Source organism: Stegostoma tigrinum, chromosome 26, assembly GCF_030684315.1.
Source record: "Stegostoma tigrinum isolate sSteTig4 chromosome 26, sSteTig4.hap1, whole genome shotgun sequence".
NCBI classification, from domain to species: Eukaryota; Metazoa; Chordata; class Chondrichthyes; order Orectolobiformes; family Stegostomatidae; genus Stegostoma; species Stegostoma tigrinum.
Genome location: NC_081379.1, coordinates 30830317 through 30843310, shown reverse-complemented (window position 1 = coordinate 30843310; position 12994 = coordinate 30830317).

Sequence of the window (12994 nt, the reverse complement as noted above, 5' to 3'; positions counted from 1 at the left end):
GGGCCTAGACACTTCTTCAGAAATTTTTTTAGTAAAAATGTTTTACCACTCATTTTGGGGAAATGTGTTCAGAGGAAAAATTGAATAAAGGGCTATTTGAGTTATAATAATAGAAACTAACAAATTTAAAAAGATATTTAAGTACTTAACCAATGAGAGAGAAGTATTTGATGTGATGTACAGGTCAAAGTTCAAGAAACATTGTTATGAAGATTTCATTATCTATTGGGTGTTTATGTAAGCCTATACCATTATATGTCAGTTTATAACATTAAAATCATGCATCTATTACATAGTTATATAATATTTAACACATTTCTTAATATAAGATTGAGTTGAATACTTAAAGTAAATATTGATATGGGTTCATTGACCTTTTCAATAGCTGCTCAATAAAGCAAATTTGTCATTGTTAACAATCAGATCACTTAGATATGATTGGTTTGTACTAAGCATGACTGTATGTTGATCATCAAGCACATGGTTAAAAGGAGCTGGTCTCATGCTACCCAGCCAAACACTCTGCAGTCAGGCTATGTGGTTTGTTAATTCAGCCTCCTCATTTCCTCAAATGCACAGCTCAAACATGAGGCATATTATTCCACATTTCCACTAAATCGAAGACTCAGGTCAATCCACCCCAGGCCCAACAGCAATGCTTGCTTCCACAAACTAAAGTCAAAGGCAGGTTCCAGCGGACATCAACATTACATAATCATTTGCAGTTACAAATTATCCAAAATACCTGGTCAACACCTCTAATCTGTTTTGCTTTCATCAGTCTTTGCACCTGCATTTCATCCATCATCTGTAAAGTGTTTGGATCTTATAATGGCATAAATATGAGTTGATGTCAGTTTGTGTGACATCTGCTCATTTCTGGGGTGACATTCCTTCCCTAGAGAGTTTTGTTGCAATGGTGAGTACTTAGCCAGAGAATTGTCTTTCTGATGTTCTTTGCTGGATGGAGAACTTCCAAAAGCTATTAATTTGCTGTTATGAGTTGCATCACATTTTCTTCAATGGTTGCCATAGGATAAGAAGATTTCTTCAAAACATTTGTGAGATCCTTTGGATTTTAGTATTCTGTCTCAGGTTTCCAGGTTTTGTTGATGCTGCCATGCTGATAGTCCAGTATGTAGGCATTGTCACTTTCTTAACTACTCCTTTCTTTACCCGCTCATGCTTTCAGGATAGACATGAAGGTAGCAGGAACTGTACTCAACAGATATCTAGTTGAAACTTTGAGAAGACATTCAATATGAAGACATTTAAGGCATGTAGAGTATCTTTATAGTCCTGTCGCTTCTGTTTAATTGTCAATGGTTTATATGTGTGCAAATTCTGCAAATCTCTTGTGTTCATTCAGGGCCCAAGCTTTAGAATTGCTTCAGCTGAGAAGAGTACATTTTGCTGAACTACTACTCTCCACAATACCAGGTCTTCATTCTTACAGTTGCATTCCATTCTCAAATTCATTAAGCCTCTTGGAAAGAAGATCATTCTAGCATATAGTCTCTGCCTTATTTTAGAGGACTTTATTTTCATGTCAGTACCTTAATCTACTTCATAGTGGCCAACAAGGCTCATGATATTGAATGAAGCACAAATGTCCATCTGAAACTTCACACACTCATAATGCTCGCCTTCTGCAATCATTATTCCAGCAGTCACTAATCATTTATCACCTGTAGCTCTGATGATATCAATATAGGGTTGTTTATCTGAATCATTGGACATTTCTCTGCCAGCCTCCCTAATGGCATTGTGGGTCAATCCACAGCAGGTGGACTGCAGTGCTTCACGAACACCTTACCACCACCTTCTCAAGGTCAACTAGGGATGGGCAATCAATGCTGACCAGCCAGTGATGCACAAATCTTACAAAATAATTCTTTTTTAAAAAGCAATCCTCTTAGGCATGTATTGCCTCTTGCTACTGACTCTTCTGCAAACAATTTGTGGTCTGAATAATTCTTCCCTTTTTCCAATACACTGCTCCTGTTCAGCCTGGAATGTCTGTCAGCTCTACCAAAAAAGCCCTTTCTTCTGTTCTCCCATTGGTATGTTATGACTGATGATTGACGATTTCAGAACTTCTACACACATTGACAACTTTCTTGAGAGTAGATTTTTTTCTTTCTCAAAAACATTCTCTTCTGGTGGGATGCTTAATGTCTTAGACAATCCCCTCTCTGATGAGATCATCTTTCAGCATTCAAACTCCCAGGTTTCAGCTAGACGTAACAGTGCAGTAACATACTGATCAAAAATCTCTCATTCCCCCTTAGCACATGTGGATCAAAAATAACATTAATAGGAGTTGAAAGTATTTCTTCAAAGCCTTCAAAATCTCTCCACTCTGAGTCTCAGTTCCTCAGTGAGGCCTGATGTGCAGTTTAACGTGTAGAGCACTTTCCCCAGCATTCACAACAGCCTTGCTACACCTTTATAGCTCAATCTTTTTTAAAAAATTTAATTCTGTAGCTATTTCATAGTTCTGCCACTGACAGTTCCAGTCTCATATCTCCTTTAATTTCCACAGAATCAGAGGATGGAAAACTCACAGCCATTCTGACTCCACCAGCAATTCAAAGTTGCAGACTACAGTTTTAATTGCTCCTTGTTCACTTCTTTTTTACAGTTTGCAGCTCTCTTACACCTCTGAAAATTCACTTAATCTCAACTTCACACTCCTGATTCATGTTTCAAGTATGTGTCCAATAGCTGTCTCAAACTAAAGTGAAAGCAAGTTACAGCAGAAGCAGACTTCAATCTTGTAAAATATATACAAATGCATTATGTATAAGCATTGACCAAAATAAATAAAATTGCAAGTTAGATTCCTACAAGTCTAAGTAGTATCTTCTCAGAGTATCTGCAAATACTCTAGAGATATCTAAGTTGTGTTCAGCCATCGCTGTAACATCTGTTCAGAGTATATATGTAAATAATGCTTTGTGGTCTGGCACTCAAGAGTAGATAGTTGACTAAGGCTATATCATTCTTGAGGTGAGGATTGCCTATCGACTGTTGCCATTGGTTTACATTGGTTATGGTTGGTGGTAACTGCACAGAGACAAAAGAAACAGGGGGCAGTTCCTGAGGCAACTGATAAAAAATTCTTCTTTGTTAATTTGAGGAAACATTACACAATAATTTTACTCATTTCAAGGTGACATGAATGAAGTTTGATTAATTAATCACAAAACACTCCTACAGCATTCCACAACTGTTCAGTCCCACATTATAATCTTTGATTTGAAACATCTAATAAACATTTACACTAACAAACAAAAGCTCAAAGTTATTTTTTCACATTGGATGTGGGCAATTCTCTGAGGCCAGCATTTCTTATCAATCCCCAGTTGCCCAGAAGGTAGTTAAGAATCAACCACATTGCTGGAGTCACATTTAGGCCAGACCAGATAAAGAGGACAGAGTTCTTTCCCTAAAGGGCATTAGTCAATCAGCCAGGTTCTTATAACAATCAATGATGATAGACATTAGGCCAGCTTTCAATTCCAGATTCTCATTAATTCAAATTACACCATCTGCCAAGGTTGGATTTGAACCCATGTCTCATGAGCATTAGCCTGGGTTTCTAGATCAGTGGTGTCTGAAAAACAATGAAGGGTCTAGGCCCAAAATGTCAGCTTTCCTGCTCCTAAGATGCTGCCCGGCCTGCTGTGTTCATCCAGCTCGACACCTTATTACCTTAATGCATTGTGCACCTGGTTAATTATTTGCAGTGCAAGGAGTTCTTTTTTAACAGAAACTATTTAATAGTGCCATTCTTTTTAGTTGGAGTGAAGAAGTTGATATTCTTCAAGAGGACTCTAGGTTGTTATTGCTGGCTCTGGCAATGTTCCTTAACTACTGATTTCACACTCCACTGCACACAATGCAAATAGACTAACTTCACCAGCAGGAGGGCACTCACAGTGTACTCTTCTCCCTGCTTGCCTTCTGTTATGATGCTTCATATTAGTGAGTACAAAGACTGTATTTTACCTCTGTAAAAATGTTAAATTTTGCCGTTGAATTCTGCATTCAGGTGATGCCTGAATAAGAATTTGCAATGAATGGGAGAGCAGGTCATGAGCTGTATGTATCATAATGCCTGAAATGTGATCCTTCTGCTTTAATGAATTCAAGAATATTTAAGATTAAAGATGTGTAATTATAGTAGGATAATAATTCCAGCACCAGGATTAGATTTTGACTCCATCCAAGTTAATGAAATGAAATCGATTCTTTTTCTTTCTCGACTTTCTTTAACATAACATGACTCAGCTTTAACCATCCCCAATTTATTACCATCAAAGACTCTCCATCCTCACACATCCTACTCTGATTCCATCCACCAGGTGTTCACTCAGATATCTGGTGGTGGACAACCCCAGTAAATTTCTTGTCCTTGATTTGAATTTGAAAGTTTTAACATTACATGGATTGTTGGCTTGTACGTTTGTAACATCTATTGTTGCCTTTACCTCATCCTCACCACCATCGCCATCCTCACCACCACGCAAACACCTACATACGTCTGATTTCTACCAGGTTTGATTTTTCATCATTATCTCGCTGGACACCCCAGCTGTGCTCGACATTACCCGAAGCAGTACTGCCAATATCCTATTCTACATTAGGCACCTGCTTAATGCCGAATCCACTGGCTCCTGCTTCTTGACAGATTAAAGTAAAGTCATTATTTACAAATCCCTCCAGGGCCTTGCTCCCTTTTTAACTTTGAAAACTGCTTGAGGTCTTGTTCCTTAACAATACCCATCAATATTGTAACCTTATGTCTTCTGCATCCCTCACATTTCCAAACCTTCTCAGGGTGGTAGAGCATTCAGTCATTTCAAGTTTATACCCTGGAACAGTCTTCCACAATCAATTATCATGTTACTTCTTTTCCTAATTCTAATTGCCTGTTCAAAACCACTCTTTTGGGTCATCACCTTTAATCCATCTACTGCCATTCAGTGCTTGTTTCTGTCGTTAAGAAACAGAGCAAATCAGTATCTTAAAAACACTGAGTTTGGACATTTTTAGTTCAAGTCTGCAGTTGGTTTCAAACCCGAGGACAAACATGTCCACACATGTGAGGAAATTATCTCAATCTGATTCAGAGAGGTGTAGGGTTGTTTGTGTAGGACAAGGTTCATGCAAATACACTTAAGGATGTTTTCCTGAAGTTGAGATCTGGATGTGTTGTGTCAAAGGGAGCTTTACTCTGCCATTCGATATGGTTAAAATTTTCTGAGTCTGCTTGATCCACGGAAAATAAAGAAAAAACCAAATCCACAATATATTTGTGGTGTTTGCCATAATTATACCATATGTCAGTGTTAGAAATGCAGATCCCTTTAAAGGTGAAACTGAACAGTACCAAGAGTAGATTGAGAGCAGGTCAAGCTCATTGAACTTTGTCCTAAGGGCTGGGTTCTTGACACAATGGAGAAAGGATTGCCTTATCTCCCCATCACTTCCTGCCCCCAACTTTTGTATTTTTTAAAATTACACTTACACTGCCACTGGATAACAGTGCTTGTAATTTGTTAATGGTTAATTCATTGACATTACAGAGATCTTATTTTGTTCACAAGGTATCAGAATTCGTTCTTTCCTAAGGCATTCATGAATATCTGATTCTTTCTCTCATGAAATATACTCAGTAATTTTACATTAACATGACCGCTTTCTGTGTAAAACAGTGTTCTTGTAAAAGCATTGATAGGACCAGGAGCATAAATAAATCAATATTAAAAGAACTATTAGCAATGTGATGAAATATCATCTTCTGTGCAATCTTCCCTATGCATAGCTGTTTCGATGGAAGATTACAAATAGATCAGAAAATCTATTTTGGATGTACACCTCTGATTTACAAGCTTCACATTTCAACAGTAGTACTCATTTGTTTTCCTGATTATCATTGGACTGCTAGTTCCTGACTCAAAATGAATCACAGACTCTACTAATAGTCATTCAACAACTTTCCTTATGGATAAGTCAAGTGGAAAGAGAAAGACAAAACTGGCCAGATGTAACCTAACATACCATCATGAGATAACAAGGTGTAGAGCTGGATGAGCACAGCAGGCCAAGCAGCATTTTAGGAACAGAAAAGCTGACGTTTTGGGCCTAGGCCCTTCATTAGAAGGTTGCATGAAGTACTTGGTAAAGCCTTATTTTAGGATAAGATGGAGAACAGACCTTTCCCAAATTCAAGTTTAGCCTCCCATGCAGTAACATTTAGCTTTGAAATATAATCGAATTGACTGAGTTGATAGCACTTGGCCAGTCAGTGTATTGGCTCAGTAGCCTTAGAATTTCCATGCTGCTTCTGAAAGCTCTTCCACATTATAGGGCAGCTTGCTGACAGTTAAGGCCTAATTTTGTTAAGGTGACACTGTCACTTCTTCAATAGATGATAGCTGTGTTAACCAAGGTTTATTTCCATAATATCAATATAATGTCCTAAGCTTTCCAAGGGATCAACTTTTTGTTATTGGTTTGTTTTTTTTTAATGAGGTGTAAGCATTGCTGGCTAGGCCATTTATTGCCTGTTTATTGCCCTTGAAAGGATGGCAAAAAGTCATGTTTTTGAATCACTGCAGTTGATGCGTCATAGGGACACTTCAAAGGGAATTTCGGTATCTTTTCTACCTGGACCAATGCAATGAAAGATAATGACATTTTTCAAGGAATATATCAAGGAACATTTGTAGTGGTGTATTTCCCATTGATTTAAAGACCTCATACTTAAGGTCCAGGTGAAGAATGAAGTAGCGATAAAACTTTTCCATGTTAGCAGCAGGCGGCACTTGGCTACCATTTTGCGAAGGGGGAAATTTGAAACAATTCAAACTAAGTTTTAGTTGGCTAATTAGTTTCATAACATGTCGTTGGTCTGCACAAAGTAAACATACTACTTCGCTCATCTACATGAATATGCAAGCTCAGAACACTAAAGATTAGTAGATGTTGGCACTTAAAGAACAATTAGGAAAAACATTGTGAGATATTTTACTTGCATATTCTGTTGGCACTGTTTGTGATGTACTATTTGTTATATGTTTTACTTTCAGCGCTCTTTAAATTATTCAACCTTCCACCTAGTTGTCATCAACGGTAAAAGCTGAGATCATCATTGATGGGTGATGGTGTAAATCAGGATTGAAAGGGTTAACTCATCCATTCCTGGTTAATCGTTGCACCTGAAGTAATAATAATATTAGAATTGAACAGTGATTCTTATTTTTTATTGTGTTTTAAGTGTAAAAGAAACTCATTCCATAACTTACTCCTTCTGTTTCATAAATTTTGATCAAAATCATTTAGTTTCTTATAGCACAATCATCTCCAAAGAGGTGGTTAGGTATAATTATGGATATTTTTAGTGGAAAAACATTTCGTCCTTCTTTGTGATTTAAAATACCATTTTGTGTAATTAATAGTTCCTCATCTAACTCATTACAGTGTGAAGGAGAAGTGAAACACAACAGCCTTATAGGTACTTAAGCTTGCCTCTCAGCTGGGCATTTGTAGGTGTATTAGAAGAGGAGCTCACTCTGTGCTGTCAAATTAAATCTTACCCAAGGGTGTCAATATAGGAGAGCACCAGGGGTCCATACATAAATCAAGGTTCTAGCATTCATATTTAACATGTTCTCCCCATCAACTTGTCACTGAAACCATTAATTAATTAACTGATTCAGAGATGAAGAGTTTTTGAATGATCCCCATTTAGGTAATTACTACTGAGGGACATTTGTTGGAGTAATTTACTGCAGGCTAGCTTGTCAGCAGCTGTAGTTTAGAAATGGTTTTTAGAAAATGATAGAGCTGCAGTCATTTTTATGAGAATGAGAGGGCAGTTTGTACCCAGCGAACTTGTGATATGTTGTAAATCTTTTCTTTTTTATAAAGGGCGATGTTAATTTTTTTCCTATGTAAGAATCCAACGGAAGTGTTTTTTTTATATAATGCCAAGTGGGCAGACAACCTTATTAACTCAAACAGTGCTTGTGTTTTAAGAGCAGAATTGGATAAATTGATATAGTTGATTCCACTTAAGTAAGGAGCAATGCGTAAATATTTCTGTAAAATGAGTATATTGAACGCACAACTCTTTCAGCAGTGGCCATTGTCTTCAGCCAAGATTCAGCCAAGTACTCTGCAGTTTTTAGGTAAAACTATAGTTACCATGATTTACAGACACAATCATAGGTATCCACATCATGTTCCACATTATGCATGCCCCACTATATTGTACATTTTGACTTTTTGTGAAAATACAGCGAATAAAATGAAATAACCACAGATCAGAGCTCTCTGACTGCTACACATAACCTCCTGGTCACACTTGTGATCTCAAGCAGGTTGTACCATTCAGCTGCTTGAAAATAATGGCTGAAAGGGGGTGAAGAAAATAGAACTAAAAATGGAATTAAAAGGGCATCAAAGAGAACCAGAAGAGGCAGATGCACTCTGAGGAGGTCATATAAAGGAGTGTGAGAGAGAGGGTTGTAGAAATGTTGCAAAACAGGTGTGAGGGGCTTAAAGGATTAACTCAATGTTCAGTGTTATTCATATGCTAATGTATTCACAAGGCTAATGACAGGATAATTCACACATTGCCTAAGTGTGAGAGGGTTGAGGCGTGTGCACATATTAAATTCAGGTTAGCCCCAGCTAGCCGAGGTGCTTCAACCTAGAAAAATCTGTAACATTAAGCAGACTATCATGATGAATGGAAACAAAACAGGATGAATGATATAGAAATGAAAGATGCAGATCTAAATGTTTTGGAATCCTATAGTAATATGCAGATTATGCTGTTGAATGGTTTGATAAAGACTGTTTGTGTGTGTAAAACATCTTTTCATTTCACAACTGGCATTCTCTATAGCATGCGCTTATGCCACACTAATTAAAATGTAAGACCAAACAGATGAGAATTGTATTAGATAAGATAGGTGTATAAAGCTGTTTTATTTGAAATTCTTTGTTGCTTTGCTTTGTCAGTTGCATTTTATTACGGTCTTCTAGCTGTTCAAGTGCGTACAAGCTCATTTCAAGTGTGAAAATCATTTTTTGAAGAGTTAATTTTGCAATCAAGCTGGCTTTTAGAAAAACAAGCAGAAAGAATTTGAACATAAAAATTGATTAACCAGCTTATCTCCTTTTTTGTAGATCAATCCCATCTATCTGTCTCTTCCTCACATGCCTCTATTACTTGTATCTTTGGAAACACGCCCATCTCTTGAACCCATTTATATGGTCCACTTGTGAACAGATTGAATAACTCTTACATTGCTTGATTGAAAATACTCCGCTGAGCTCCCGTTTTTGCTTTTAGCACTCTAATTCTTAAATTATGTCATTTTAATCCATTCACCATTTTTAACTTACATTTCTTCCATTTTTTCTAAACAGCAAGTGCTGCATACAACACTAGGCTTGCAAGAATTATTCTGGTTGATGGTGCCAGAATTAGTTACTAACATTAATCCAGATTCATCATCTTGTAGAGCCCGAGTTTGCAATCAGCAAAATCCCACATGGGCACAAGACCACGAGTACTGTAAATTCCAGGATCAGTCTCAATTTAATATTTACGTTGAGCTCCAGGCCCCAGAAATAACACTGATTGGGAATTCCTCTGCTGGGAGGTCAGACCGTAATGTGCTTCTGTAGGAATTGAGGCCCTGCAGCAACTTAAATCATAATCAGTTTTGTACTAACCCATGTTACTCAGACGCAGCTGTAGAAAAGGTGCTCGAGGAGATCAAAAGCTCGGGCGGGAGAGGTGGTGGGAGAAGATCTTTTGTGAACAGCGATTTGCCCCAGTGTAGAGAGGCTTAAGAGCAAATAGAAAGAGCTAAGCAGGACAACAACTGCTAAACTCCTATGCCCCATGCAATCACATTTAGTACTGCAAGAAAAATTTAACAATCCTACGTGTCAAGCAAGGTAAGAGGACTCATTACATGTTTAATGCAATTAACAGAACATGTCTGCTAATTTCCAATGGCCTCTGTTCTTCAAGTGCTTGAAGTTACCTTCAATTTCCAAGTGTTAGTCTTTATAAGCCCAGCTTTCACCTACAAGTGTTGCCCCACTCATATCCTTTCACCTCACTAAAAGCATATATGTTCTGTACATATCTGCACTATCACCCTGTTACAGGCTGCACACTGACAACTAAGTTTGACTGCATCTATGAAAATCAAAGCTCATTCTCACTTCTTTAGTTCTTAAGAGGAGAGAAATTGGCAGCAGTTCGTCAACTCCAAACCTCTCTACCTTTTCACCTTTAAGAGGAAGGAGCATTGAAACGTTGGGCAGGGAGTCAAAGATAGGTAATCAGAGGCTAGTTTTATCCGGAGGTCTGTCATGATGTTCTTTTTATATTAATGCATCCGTGGTGCCTAGAGGTGAATGACATTATTAAAAGCTCACATTAATCTGTCTGAAGGCAACTTGTGACCTCTGCCCTGCTCCAATTTCTCTTATTTCTCTAAATTTACCCAAGGAAGAATAAATAAGTCACTGTATATATAAGTATATTATATATAATAAATAAGCCCTCCGACACTTCCGCCATTTACAATCCGACCCCACCACCCAAGACATTTTTCCATCCCCACCCGTCTGCTTTCCGGAGAGACCACTCTCTCCGCGACTCCCTTGTTTGCTCCACACTGCCCTCCAACCCCACCACACCCGGCACCTTCCCCTGCAACCACAGGAAATGCTACACTTGCCCCCACACCTCCTCCCTCACCCCCATCCCAGGCCCCAAGATGACATTCCACATTAAGCAGAGGTTCACCAGCACATCTGCCAATGTGGTATACTGCATCCACAGTACCCGGTGTGGCTTTCTCTACAATGGGGAAACCAAGCGGAGGCTTGGGGACCGCTTTGCAGAACACCTCCGCTCAGTTCGCAACAAACAACTGCACCTCCCAGTCGCAAACCATTTCAACTCCCCCTCCCATTCTCTAGATGACATGTCCGTCATGGGCCTCCTGCAGTGCCACAATGATGCCACCCGAAGGTTGCGGGAACAGCAACTCATATTCCGCCTGGGAACCCTGCAGCCCAATGGTATCAATGTGGACTTCACCAGTTTCAAAATCTCCCCTTCCCCTACTGCATCCCTAAACCAGCCTAGTTCGTCCCCTCCCTCCACTGCACCACACAACCAGCCCAGCTCTTCCCCCCCCACCCACTGCATCCCAAAACCAGTCCAACCTGTCTCTGCCTCCCTAACCGGTTCTTCCTCTCACCTATCCCTTCCTCCCACCCCAAGCCGCACCCCCATCTACCTACTAACCTCATCCCACCTCCTTGACCTGTCCGTCTTCCCTGGACTGACCTATCCCCTCCCTACCTCCCCACCTATACTCTCTCCACCTATCTTCTTTTCTCTCCATCTTCGGTCCGCCTCCCCCTCTCTCCCTATTTATTCCAGTTCCCTCTCCCCATCCCCCTCTCTGATGAAGGGTCTAGGCCCGAAATGTCAGCTTTTGTGCTCCTGAGATGCTGCTTGGCCTGCTGTGTTCATCCAGCCTCACATTTTATTATCTTGGATTCTCCAGCATCTGTAGTTCCCATTATCTCTTATCACTGTATATATCCAGCAGTTTTGAAAACTCTCACATTTTCTGTCTCCGTTCCATGCAGCATCCCAGAACCATCCGCTTTGGGGACATAGAAAGCACTGGGGGAAACACAAAGAACATATTGCACAGGAGTGACTTGGTAGTGAAATATAGGGAATGGATGTGGTAAATCTGCAGACCAGAAAACGATGTCCCCACTGAAGATCTTACAGATCCAGGTCTCATGAATCTTGCTTTGAAAAGATGTTTGCTGACAGATCATCAAATCAATGAAAGGGATCATCTTTTTTTCTGACAGTTTGCTGCAGAGTGAGAGAAAGACTCCATTACTCAGAGGAAATGTTTGGCCTTCCAGCCCTGCAGTCAGCCTCTAACTCCACCTCAGAGACCTGGGAGCTGCCAATATTTCTATTCTGGATGTTCAGATTGCTACCACTGAGGTCTGGAGTTCAAAGTAACCTGGGGCATCTCCTTTAGTCCCCAAAAGACAGAGACTGAGCTACAGTTAAGCAAGGGATGCAGCCTGCAGCTAGCATTTTGCAGAAATTAGCTGCAGTGAGATGGACCTCCTTTTGTCTCATTGGGACTATTCATATATATCATATAAATCCAATCTTAAGAATGATTGCACAATTCCCATGCTATCCATTTCTGCTTGTGTCATGTAACAGTTAGCAAACTGCTGCTCTGGCACAGTTGGTATGACTTTGCTTAGATTGGAAATTGGGTTCTTTCTTAAAACTATACTCAAAACAAGTATAGATAAGAAAATCAGTGTTTATTATTCTGCATTTACACTATGAGGAGCTTTGGAGCCAATTATTTGTGCAAGAAGACAAGTGTTTGACAATGTTATAGGAGCAATGAGATAAAGTAAAGTTGGCATTGGAAGCTAAGTAGTGGCTTCTTTCATAGAAGCATAAAGTGGGAAATATTTTTAAAAATTGCAAAGGAAACAATGGTCAAACAGCAAGCCATTCTCAGGATCAAAAAAGTGATGCAATAAAACACACCCAACAATTCAAGAGTTTAACTTCTGGACTCTATGGTTTCTTCTTTCGTGTGTCTATTTTGTGTTTGCAACAATTAGAAACAGAAGAACAAAGAGTTAAATTAGATTTTAGAATTATAGACCAACTTGACCTTCATCAGACAAGCCTCACTTTTTCCAGTACCTCTGGGACTCAGTGCTTTCAGTTCCAATACAGCACAGTGTCTGTCCATTGCTGGCCTTGTCACTATACTGACCCGTGTCTTTTTAGATGTAGCAGCACTGCGCAATGACAATCAAATTGACTTGAACTCCCTTCTGTCTTTTGTTCAGGGTAATGAAGATGTTTGACAGCTCT